This window comes from Lepidothrix coronata, unplaced genomic scaffold, assembly GCF_001604755.1.
Source record: "Lepidothrix coronata isolate B3197 unplaced genomic scaffold, Lepidothrix_coronata-1.0 Scaffold137, whole genome shotgun sequence".
NCBI lineage: Eukaryota > Metazoa > Chordata > Aves > Passeriformes > Pipridae > Lepidothrix > Lepidothrix coronata.
Window position 1 is genome coordinate 2,466,510 of NW_016690317.1, and position 10,494 is coordinate 2,477,003.

The following is a 10,494-nucleotide window of genomic DNA, read 5'->3' on the forward strand; positions in this document are numbered from 1 at the left end:
CACGTCTCAGGTTCCAGGATCCTGGGCAGCATTCTCAGACTCCTCCAAGGAAGCTGCCCAAGATGATTTTCTGTCTTTTGGAGGAGGCTGTATCCTTTGGGATCCATCCAAGGTTCCTTCCAGGACACCTCCCAGGGTCTTTTCACCCATATTTCAGCTTCCAGGATCCCAGCTGGCAGCCCCAGACTCCTCCAGGGAAGCTTCCTGAGATGATTTTTCTCTCTTGGAGGACGATTTATCCTCCAGGATCCACCCGGAGTCTTTTCCCTCCCGCTTTAGGACCCCGAGACCCCCGGGTCACATCCCCAAACTTCCCAGGAAGCCGGGGGTGGGTGCTGGGCTGCCGGGATCCTGCAGTAGCCGCGTCCCCCACGGCGTGGCAGCAGCAGCCCTGACCCTGCCGGGTGTCCCCGTGTCCCCAGCCTGACATCCGTCCCTCCGGAATTGTCCTCACGGCCTTGCCCACCCCTCCTCCACCTCCCTGCCGGCGCTCCCACATCCCACCCGGGGGGTCCCAACCCCTTCCCAAGGGGGTTTTTTTCCCTGCCTGGGTGGGCACGAGTGGGTCGGGCAGGGTGGCACAAGGTGACTCGCGTGGCCTCCCCTGCCCCCGGGCGCCCGCCTGTCCCCCGGTGCCCCGTCCCTGGCACCAATCCCCTCGCTCCCAATCCCTCCTGCCCTCACCCCTCGGGTCAGCCTGTATTTTTAGCCCTTGGCTGCTTTCAGGGGGGTCTTCCCAGGGCAGGGAGAGCGTCTGTCCCGGGCTGGAGCCTCTCCAGGGCGGGCTCTGAGGGGCGTCCCGGGGCAGGCAGGGGTGTTGGAGCAGCTTAGGTGGAGGTGGCTGGATTAGCCCCGTAAAACTGCCCGGGAGACGATTACTTAAAGCAGCGGAGAAGGAAGGCTGGGTGGGGACAGCAAGGGCCAGGGGGCTGCCTGTAATCCCCCTAAAGCCGCTTAGGGAGCGCGGTTCCTCCAAGGATACAGCCCAGGGAGGCTGCTGGGGCGACTTGGGGGTCAAGGGGTGTGGGGGGGGTGTCTCCCAGTTTGGGGGACCCCAGGGTGGGCAGTGAGGGGGTGGCAGCGGCGTTGGAGCCCCAGCATTCCATCCCTGGAGTGGCATCAGTGATTCCCAGCTCGGGGAAACTGAGGCACGACACCCTCCCCTTCCCCACCTCCCAAGGAGTGTTCCTGGGAAGGGAACCGGGAGTTTTGGCCGCCCTGCTTTGGCAGGTCCGTGCGTTCCCCGGGGGCTGGAGCACAAGGAGGGGTCGGGAGGCGGGCGGGGCCGAGGCAGCCCCCGCGGGTGCCAGCGCTGATCCCAGCTGTGTCAGCGCACGGGCCTGTGCCAGGCTGCAGTCAGCAGAGCCCTAATCCCCTCCCGGCTCGCCTGGCACCGCCCCAGCACAGCAGTTTAAGCGCCTGACCTGAGCTCGCCCACTGCCACAGTCCCCTCCGGGGAGGGGGTGCCAGGCTGAGCCCCGGCTGGCACCGCTGTGGGGACCCCCCACCCCATCCCACCCTGTTTGTGCCCACTGGGGAGGGGTGAAGTGGGGCTGGGGTGTTGCAGGAGGTCACATAATCCGGGGGGGCTCCTGGGCTGTATCCCCAGCAGGTTCAGGGAGGGGATTCTCCCCCTCTGCTCTGCTCTGGTGAGACCCCGCCTGCAGCTCGGGGGGTCTCCAAAATCACAAGGACGTGGAGCTGCTGGAGTGAGTCCAGAGGAGGCCACAGAGATGCTCCAAGGGCTGGAGCCCCTCTGCTCTGGAGCCAGGCTGGGAGAGCTGGGGAGGTTCACCTGGAGAAGAGAAGGATCCAGGGAGACCTGAGAGCCCCTTCCAGGGCCTAAAGGGGCTCCAGGAGAGCTGGAGAGGGACAAGGGAGAGTGCCAGGATGAGGGTGAATGGCTCCCTGCCTGCATCCCTGGGAGCTGGCAAGGACCGGGTGACCCGGGGCTGCTCCCTCTCCCAGCTGACAGGGACACGGCTGGTGCTCCAGGGAACCGTGATGCCAACCCCGGGACCGGCACTGCCCGTCCCCGGAGGGCAGCAGTCTCATGATCCAGTGCCTTGGCACTGCCGAAGGTCAGTGCCCCGGGGTGCCATGGCCGGGCACTGCGGGGGTGTCACCTTGGCCCTGCTCCCTCCCCCGGCGCTGCTGGGTTAGGTTAAGTGGGTTCATTACTCATTAATGGGATTTACCCTCCAGACCTCCCCTGGGAGCCGCTGGGTGCTTGGGGTGCCACCCCCAGAGCCCCCCTGCACCCACCCCTCAGCATCCTCCTCACTCCCCCTGCTGCTGATGGGGCTGGGAGCCCACTGAGCCCCCCAAAACCCACAGTGGTGGCACTGAGTGACCCCTCCACGCTCCTGCAGCCCCCCCCTCTCCCTGCCCCACTCCCAGCTCGTTTTACCCCACTGCAGCCAAACAGGGGGGGCTGCTGCCCCTCTGGGGAGGGATGTGTGGGATGCCGATGCCATCCCTGGGGCTGCCCTCATCGCCCTTAAACCAGCTGTTGGGGGGTCCCCGGCAGAGCACCACCCTCCCACAGGCTGGGGGAGGGTCTGGACCCCCCGATGCTCGCCGAGGTCCCCCCTGAGCCGTGTCCCCCCCCTCTCAGTGCCCGCTGCCTGAGTCAGCTGTTCCGGGCGGGAGCCATGTGAGGCCGCGCACACATGGCTCCCCGCGCGGCACCGCGCTGTATTTTTAGCAGACGGTATCAAAAGCATAATTATGTCTGTTGTTTAAACGCAGCCTCTTTTCTGGCAGCCCCGGGAGCTCTCAGCTGCCTCCCGCCGCCGCCGCAGAGGGCAGGGAGGCGGGATGTGGAGCTGCAGGCAGCGGGATGCCCGCGGGCGGGGGGGGCTCGGGGAGGGGGGGATGGCGCTGAGACCCTCCCTCTCCCCGCCGCTGCCGGGCAGGTAAGACCTTCCTCCCTCATTATGGGGGTCAGCCGGCACCTCTTGCACCCCCACATCGTGTCCTCAAGCGCGCACATGCCCCCAAGGCTGCCGGCGAACCGCTGGTGAGGGTGAGGAGGAGGAGGATGGCGAGGAAGAGGATGGCGGGGTGGGGAGCGCGGCGGTGGCAGGAGGGGTCGGGGAAAGGGCGTTCGAGGTGACGGGAGTGTGGGAGGACACGGCTGAAGGAAGGCTGCTGCATCCCCTCTCTCCTCCCCGCAGCCGCCTGTCCCCCCGGGGACCCGTCTGTCCCCAGCCAGCCCGCGCTGGCACCGAGCGAGGTTCCGGCTCCGTGTCCCTGCCGTGACACCGGAGGCTTAGGGCAGGGGGGGTTTGGGGACCACAATCCCCCAAGGTCGGGAGGGGGGGGCGGGCAGCACGCTCAGAATGTGCTGGGGACCCCTCTCTGGGCACCGAGGGGAAGCTGAGGCACAGCAGCCCAGGGCACCAAGAGAAACTGGGGCACAGCATCACCGGGCACTGAGGGAAACTGAGGCACAGCATCACTGGGCACTGAGGGAAACTGAGGTACGGAATCACCAGGCACTGAGGGAAACTGAGGCACGGAATCACTGGGAAATAGGGAAAACTGAGGCACAGCATTCCAGGCTCTGACGGAAACTGAGGCACGGCATCACTAGGAAACAGGGAAAATTGAGGTCCAGCATCCCAGGGCACTGAGGGAAACTGAGGCATGGAATCACTAGGAATCAGGGAAAACTGAGGCACAGAATCACTAGGAATCAGGGAAAACTGAGACACAGGATCACAGGAACCAGGGAAAACTGAGGCACAGCAGCCCAGGGCACCAAGAGAAACTGGGGCACGGCATCACTGGGCACTGAGGGAAACTGAGGCACGGAATCACCAGAAACCAGGGAAAACTGAGGCCCAGCATCCCAGGGCACCGAGGGAAACCGAGGCCCAGCCTTGCCAGCCTGCCCAGCACTCCTGGCTCTCCTTTCCCCGCCCCAGGAGCGGTGCCACCTCGTCACCTGCCTGTCACCGGCGCCGGGGCCACCCGAGGGGCCCGTGCTGAGGGCAGGAGCCCCCGGCTGCTGCCAGGTACGTGCTGCCAGGAGCGCGGGCAGCTGCCAGCCCTGCCTGTGCCGCACGCAGGTGGCAGCGGGCTGCCCGTGTCCCTGGCTGCCGTCCTAAGCCCTTGGCCCCGGGGTGAGCTTTTAATTACATCAAGGTATTTGAAGCTGGTTCCTGGCGCTGGGTAAACAGGAGTCCCGGGCACGTGGGGGGGGGTTGAGGGGGGAGGCGAGGGGGTGGCACAGGACGGGCACTGTGCCCCCGCAGCGGGGCTTGCCGGGACGGCTCGTCCCGCCTGTCCTCCCCCGGGGGTGGGAAGGAAGGGATGCGGGCAAGGCAGAATCCAGCAGCATCCGCCGCCGCCGCCGGGTCCTGCGTCCCCCCCGGCGCCCCCGCGCTGGCACACGGGCATGGGGGGCACCGGCAAAGGTGGGTGGCTGCGGCATCATCCCCGCGGGTCCCCTCTGACCGGGAGGAGCTGCTCCATCTCCTCGCTGCATCCCAACCTTCACCCGCGGGGGAAGGGGCGACCTGGGATGGGGAGGGCGGGGGGTGCCGGGGTGCAGCCCCCCGGCCCGCGGTGGGGGGGAGCGGCTCGTCTGTGCCCAGCAGCGAAGCGAGCGGGATTAGCGATGCTTACTCACCTCCCTGGGGAAAAGCGGGAGATTAGGGGCGGGAGACGCGTCCGACCCCGCGGTGGCGGGGCCGTGCGGGGCCGGTGAGGCTGATCCGGGACCGGGACCGGGGAGGCTGCCCAGGCCCCGCCGTACCGGCGGCCAGGGCTGGAGGGGAGCGCGGGCTGCCAGAGCAGTTGGGCTGTGGCCCTAATTCCCAGAAAGCTGCTCGTGTGGGAGTGAGTGTCCTCCCGTGCCCTCCGCTCCGCCGCAGCCTCCAGACTCCTGAAGATTTGACGTGTGGTTTTTTTTTCCTTCCTTTTTTTTTCCCTTTTTTTCTTTTTTTTTTTTTTTTTTAATTTAAGCGCCGGGTGCAGATTAACAAAAGCTCTCGCGGCCATCACGTCCGGTGGTGCTGGGCACGGGGAGGGGGGTGGATCGGGGCTGCTTCCTCTGCCTGCGCCCTCAGCTTCCTCACCTGCGCCGCGGTGGAGGCAGGTAGGTGCGTGCCGGGCTCAGCGCCGGGGCTGGGAGGAGGAGGAGGAGGAGGAAGGAGGAGGAGGAAGAGGAGGAGGAGGAAGGGCTGGGGCTCTGTGTGTTCGGAGTGAACTCCGGGCAAGCCGGAGAAAGGGTCCATTTTGCCTGAGGAAAAAGCTGGATTTCGGGTTCTTCCCCAGCCAGAGGTCTCTGTGGGTCTGGGGGTTCAGAGCCCTTCCCCGGGGGGCCCGGAGGAGCTCTGGCCTAGGCAGGCACTGTGGGCACGGGGGTAGGGCTGGCAGGATCCTGGGCTGCTGGAGCATCAGCAGAGAGGGGCTGTTGGATGCTGGGACCCCCATCCATCCCCTTCCCCAGTGCTGGGGCTTCCCGGGAGCCCACTGCCTCACACGGCCACGTGCCTCATGGTCCCAAGGGGACAGTGTGGAGACAGTGTCCCTCCGTCCCACATCCTCCCAGTGTCTCCCCCCTGCTCCAGCCCGGAGCAGGGCAGGGGTGCCAAGGGTTCTAATTCGGGTGTTTCCGGCCTCCCGCGGCCAGCGCTCGGCTCAGGGGTGTTGACGTCCCTCTGATTTAAGGGAAAACCCAGGGATTTTGGAGCTCTGTGCCAAGCCACCATGGCAGAACCTCCCCAGGGTGGGGATGGGGGGGGTGGGTTATCTCCCAGCAAAGCCTGAGCTGGCAAAACTCAAGCCCAGCCTGGACCTCCCCAGATCGCCCCGGGGGACCCTCTGTGGGCCGTGCTGGGACGGGCAGGGAGTGCAGGGACCAGCCAGAGGCTGTGGGTGTGGGAGGCAGGCAGGGATCTTGCTCCTGGGATGGGGAGGCTGTGGCTGAGCCCCAACAGAGCTGCCCACAGCGTGGCTACCCCGTGGGGGCTGCACTGGCCCCCAGGAGGCTTCACCAGGGCCTTGGGCTCCCTGGCACGCTGAGGGCAGTGAGGCGTGGGGAGGGGACAGATCCTGGGGACGCTGCCCCAGTGCATGGTGGGAAATTCCCTGCTATCCCTCCAGCATCCCCCCCTCCCCCCTGGCTCCCTGCTCCTTGCCCCTTGGGGCTCCCCAGTTTTGGGGTGGTGTGTCCAGTCCTCTCCCCACCTGGCCCCTCCCTCACAACATTCCCAACATCCACAGCCTCCCCCAAGACCCGCTCGGCCACACCGGGATGCTGCAGACCCCTCCCGGAGCCCCTCCCGGCTGCCAGCTCCCCCCTCCCAGCCCTTCCGCATCCATCATTCCCGAGGAGCGCAGGGAGGGAATGGGAAGAGTTTGTCTTTCAGCACCTTCTCATCGCAGGCAGGCGCGGGCTCTCCCTCGCCCCGAGCCCTGTCTGGGTCCCCTCCCTGTTCCCTGGCACCCAGTGGGTGCAGGGAGCAGCACCCCCAAACCCTCCCCTCCACGGCAAGTGGGGCTCCAGGGGGTCCTGCTGTGGGTTGACCCACGCTGGTGGTGGGATGGGGCCACCCAAACGCCCGCTGGCATGGCCAAATGACCCCGGTGGTGGCCGGTCCCTCAAGCCACGTCCAGCAAGGGTTAACCCCGGTTCCCAGCGGGGCCTGACCGCAAGGAAGCTGCTGCTGAGACAGGAGGCCGCCTGTGCTCTGCTGCTTGTCACCCTGCCGGGCTCCCGTGGGCCCTGGCCTGCCCTCACCCCACCCCCTGAGCCCTCCAGCCCCCCGTGCTGAGCCGTGCCCTGCCATTCCAGGGGAGCCGTGAGCAGGGATGCAGTTTATGTAAGGAGTGCGTGTCCCCGGGACACACACACACGTTACATAAACCTGCACGGCACTGCTGCCATCAGCACCACCTCAGCGGGAGCCCAGGAACGGGGGGTCCACCCGGGAGAGCCCCCTGGACCTGCTCCCCCCTCTCCAGGGCTGGAGAGTCGCTCGGAAGGAGTGGGCTGTGGGAGCTGGTGGGTTTGGGGTCGGGGTGTCTCGGTGCTGAGGGGTCTCAGTGCTGGGAATGGTGCAGAGAGCACTCACAGGGTGCCAGTTCTTGCCAGGGCATGGCTGGGATGGGCGTGATCCTGGTGGGCTGCAGGGATAGATGTGATCCTGGTGGGCTGCAGGGATAGATGTGATCCTGGTGGGCTGCAGGGCATGGCTGGGATGGGAGTGATCCTGGTGGGCTGCAGGGCAGGGGGTAAGTGGCCCCCTGGGTACTCCCTTCCCATCCCTCGGCAGGATGGCACCACAGGGATGCTGCCACAGCATCCTGGTGCTCCACAAAGCCCCTCTGCACCCCTTGGAGCACATCCTGCTCTTCCCACCTGGGGGTCTGCAGGGAGGCAGAGGAGCTCTGCCTTCATCCCAAGCAGCCGGAGCAGGGATGGACAAGGCTCTGCATGAAGGTGGCAGCACGGCTTGAGGCCAGATCTCTGCTCTTTGGGCAAGAACAAAGGGGTTGGGGGTCCCAGGGGCTCACATCCCATGGGGTGGCCACATGCTCCATGCCAGGCGTGCCACCACCAGCCCGCCCCAGCGCCAGGACAGGGGGAGTTTGGCCCATCCCGGTGTTTCTCCCATTCCAGTTCGGCCCGGAGCGGGGCGGCTGGAGCCTTTCAGCGGTGACAGGGCGGAACCGCCGAACAAAGGGCGCTTTCTTCACCCGCACGGGGCAGAGCACACCTGCCCTGCCTTGGCACCGCCGCCGGTGCCCCCGGGGCTGGGCGGCACCGCCGGCACCACGCCGATTCCCGGTTCCCGGGCGTCAGCAGCCCCAGCATCCCTCCCTCCCGCCCGCCCAGTCGCTGCCGGAGCCGGCGGAGGCTGCGGATCGCGGGGAGCGGAGCCACTGCCTCGTCCTGCTGTCATGCTCAGCGCTGCCTAGAGCCGAGGGGAAGGTCCCACTCGTGCTGCTCCCTGGATACCCCTCTCCCTGAATCCCAGCCCAGCGGGAACCCCAGCTCGTAGGACAATAGGCAGGAGGAGCACGGAGCCCCCCAAGCCAATGGATCAAAAACTCCAGCTCCAGCATTCGGAGAAGAACATCCCCAGGGCTGCCCAGGCGGCTTTCTGCCTCCTCCAGATCCCGGAGCCGGACCCCTTCAGCCTGTGGGTTTAGGTGCTCCCACCCTCCCGGCCTTGCCTCTCTGGGATTTGGTGTCACCGGCGGAGACACCCGCTCGTCCTCGGCCTTGGGGTCCCTGATGGACCCTCCAGGTAGCTGTGGGGTGGAGGGGATGCTTGACGGGCTCCTTGTGCTCCTGATGGGATGAAGGACAGGGGACAACGTCACCCTGGGGACCCTGAGGGAGCTGGGGGGACCCCAGGGGTGGCCTGTGGTGGGGCAGCCTTGGGACACCAGGGGCAAGGCTGGGAGCAGAGTCCTGGAGTGGGGCTGGATGGGAGAGCCTGGCTGGGTCCTGCCCCTTGGAGGGGCAGGGTGGGTGTCCCCAGGGTGTCCCTGTGGCCCAGGGTGCCCCAGCTCGGACAGGGCGCTCCAGGATGCTTCTCCAGCAGTGTGGGAATGGGGACTTTGCCCTCCCTTGGCAGAGGATGTGACGGGGACAGGCGGCTCCTGGGACACAAACTTCTGTCCCCACCCTGCTCCTGTCCCCACCTTGTTCCTGTCCTCATCCCACTCCTGTCCCCATCCCGGCCATGGGGGCGGCTCCGTCCCACCCCGCAGTGGCACTGGGAGCTGGGTGACCTCGTGCCTGTCCCCCTTGGCTGTCCCAGCTCCCGGGCAGGGAGGGGCACAGGGGGACAGGGGGACAGGGGGAAGGGATGCCACTGCCAGCTCGGCGAGCTCTGGCTCTGCACCCCGCGCCTGCGTGTGGCCCGGGTCCCGGAGGAGGGTTAATCCAGCAAAATCTCCCCAGGCATTTCTCCCAGGAGGGGCCCCTGGGAGCGGGGAGCTCCCCCTGCTCTGGAAGCCCTCCTGGGAAGCGCAGCCCAGCCCTGGCCGGAGGCAAATACCTGCGCGGGGCACGGCCTCCCCACGCTGGGTGCCAGCGGCCGGGCGCGGGGCCAGGCTGGGTGCGGAGGGACGGGTGGGCGCGAGGAGCGTCCCGGCCTCCAGCCACGCCGGGATGGGCGCAGGAGGGACCGGACGGGACGGGACGGCGAATATACACTCTCCAGACATGTGCCCTCCCCTCCTGGGTCGTGCTTCCCGACGGATGCCGCGGGGCACACGAGAGCCAGGGATCCCCCCGTTCGCCATGCCGGAGAGATTCCCATCTCACACGGCGCGGGGGAGCCGGGGGGTTGAAAGCAGCCCCCCCAGCGACACCCCCAACCATCCCTATGCCTCGGTTTCCCCGCGGCGCTGCCCGGGCAGGGCTCGGTGCAGTGCCCCGCTGATGCCCCTCTCTCTGCCCGCAGGGTCCGGCCAGCCCGGGACGGCGCTGAGCACCACATGAGTGTGGGAGCAGCATGGCCAGCGACGCGAGGATGGGGGAGACCCCGCCGCGGTGGAGGAGAGCCCCGGACGCAGCGCAGGACTCCCGGGGGATGGAGAGCAGCGGGATGGTCTTATCCCGAAGCGCTGCCGCCGAGCTGGGACTCCCGGGCTACGCGGAGCCCGGCAAGCTGAGCTACGGGATGGAGAAGGGGTGTCCCTGGAGGGGCTCCGAGGGATGTTTGGGACCCGTCCGGGAGCTCGCCGGGGGCCGGCTGGGCTGTCCCTACCCCCCGGCCCCGCCGTGCCTGCGGGACGCCCTGTGCCGCCCCAAGGACGGGGCCGAGCTGCCCCCGCTGCTGCCCCCCAGGAACGGGCAGCCCAAGGCGGGCTGGGGGGAGCCCTGCAAGGACCACCCCGGGTCGCGGTGGGCCGAGGCCGTGCTGGCCCCCCTGGCCCTCTACAGCCACGCGTACCACCGCTACCCCCTGCCCGTGCCGGGGCTGGACCCTCAGCGCCCCAGTGCCGCCGGCAAGCCCCGAACGGCCGCGGGGGACACGGCCGGAGACCCCCCGGCTTTCCGCCACTGCCCCTTCCTCGTGGAGGCCAAGCACAGCCCCTTCCTCCTGTCCTCGCTGCTGCCCGCCGGCCCCCCGGCCGACCCCCCGTTCGGCGGCGCGGGGGCGGAGGCGCCGGGGGCGATGGGGGACGGGCGGTTCGGCGGCGTGGACTGGCGCCTGGGCTCCTACGCGCCCGCCTGGGGACAGCCCCTCTACCTGGGGGTCCCGCCGAGGTGCAAGGCGGCCCTGACCCCCTTCGACGACTGCTCCAGCTCAGGGAACAAGGTAGGACGCCCCGGAGAGCGTGGATGATCGGGGGTCCCCGGGTGGCAGCGGGCTCCAGCCTCGCCCGAACCCGGCCGGGAGCGGAGCGTTGCGAAAGGCCGCGCTGGCACCCGCACCCAGGGCAGGGCCGGGCAGCCCCCCCCAAGAGGGCAAGGCAGCCCCCCCCTCTCTCCTGCAGCTCGTCAGGGGGGTCCCAGCC